Source organism: Theropithecus gelada, chromosome 9 (genome assembly GCF_003255815.1).
Source record: "Theropithecus gelada isolate Dixy chromosome 9, Tgel_1.0, whole genome shotgun sequence".
NCBI classification, from domain to species: Eukaryota; Metazoa; Chordata; class Mammalia; order Primates; family Cercopithecidae; genus Theropithecus; species Theropithecus gelada.
Window position 1 is genome coordinate 26,662,078 of NC_037677.1, and position 1,396 is coordinate 26,663,473.

The 1,396-nt window shown below is 41.0% G+C and overlaps 1 pseudogene; it reads right to left on the reverse strand.

The window, feature by feature from the left end:
- Positions 1-229: 229 nt before the first annotated feature.
- LOC112632287 lies at positions 230-346 on the reverse strand (annotated as a pseudogene).
- Positions 347-1,396: the final 1,050 nt, after the last annotated feature.

A 1,396-nucleotide genomic window follows, 5' to 3' on the forward strand; every position in this document is an offset into this window, starting at 1 on the left:
GTGGCAAAATTCATTAATCGCTGTATAGTGTTGCATTGTATGAATGCAACATTATTTATCTGTCATTTTCCCATAGATGTTTCCAGTTTGGACCATTAGGAATAAAGCTGCTGTGAACAGTCTTACACGTTTCTTAGTGCATGCATGTGCAGACATTTCTTTGAGGATAAACCTAGGAGTGGAAGTTCTGGCTCATAGGACATGCATATCTTTTTCTTCTTCTTTTCATAATGTTCCTTCTTATATGTATCAAAGCTCATACTGCACAATGAGCTCTGGGTTGCAAAAGAGAATTTATTTTTTGCATCTGTCTAAGGATGTGGATGTCTTCAGTAGATTTAATGCTGAACTATTCCCCACTGTGGTTCTAAGAGTTTACATTTCCATTGGCAAGAAGCATGTGCTTTAACTCTTTATGGAGTGGAAGCATATGGTCCATAAAAGGAGACTCTGGGGGATTTGTTTTTAGCCTTTTTCTTTCAGGGACAGACTGGAGAAAGCTTCTTTATCCGATTATGTGATCCCCAAGGCTCACAATAGATACTGACATTGCTATATACTCCAGCTCAGAATCTAAGCTGACCTTGAAGTGAATCTCCCAATACAGTTAAAAAAAAAAAAGAAACCATCCCACCAGCCACAGCGTTGAAGGGCACTCAGAAATAACACTTGGGTGAAAAGAGTTAGGTACTAAAGAGTAAAGTTCTGGATGTGAATGGATCACATAAATAAAATATCTTTCGATAGTTCTAAGTCTGGGAACTTCAGGAAGCCATGGAGATGGTAATGGGGCTAAACCAATAATTTTCAACATTAAACACTTAGAGAAATGAACTGTTTACTGAGAATAGGACTGGGCAGGATTTCTAAAGCTTCCTGGCCTTGTTTTGACCTGGAATTCTGTGAACTCATTGTGATAGCTCTGGCAACATCATGCTAATCACAGGCTTTGGTTGGAAGTCATGTGTATCTCTGAGTAACAAAGTTAGGAAAATTAGCTTTAAATGGACACATGTATAGTCTCTTAAACCTTGGGGCCTATGGGGTTTGTGGTGTTGAAGAGACTGGGGAGCACTGAAGGTTTATCATGAGGAATGTGGGTATGCTTGGCAACCCAGAAACATACCCGCACCTGTCTGTTCAATCTCTCCTTCCTGGCCATTCTTCATTTCTTAAATTTTAGATTTTTAAATTTATTTTAGAGGTGGAGTCTTGCTATGTTGCCCAGGTTGTTCTCAAACTTTTGGCCTCAAGTGACCCTCCCACCTCAGCCTCCCAGGTAGCTGGGATTCCAGGTTCCACCATGCCTGGCTCTCTTTGGCCATTCCCTACTCTCTAGCACAGACTCTCAGTGATGGGTCCTGTGGAGGATGACACATTTTACCCCTGTCCACAG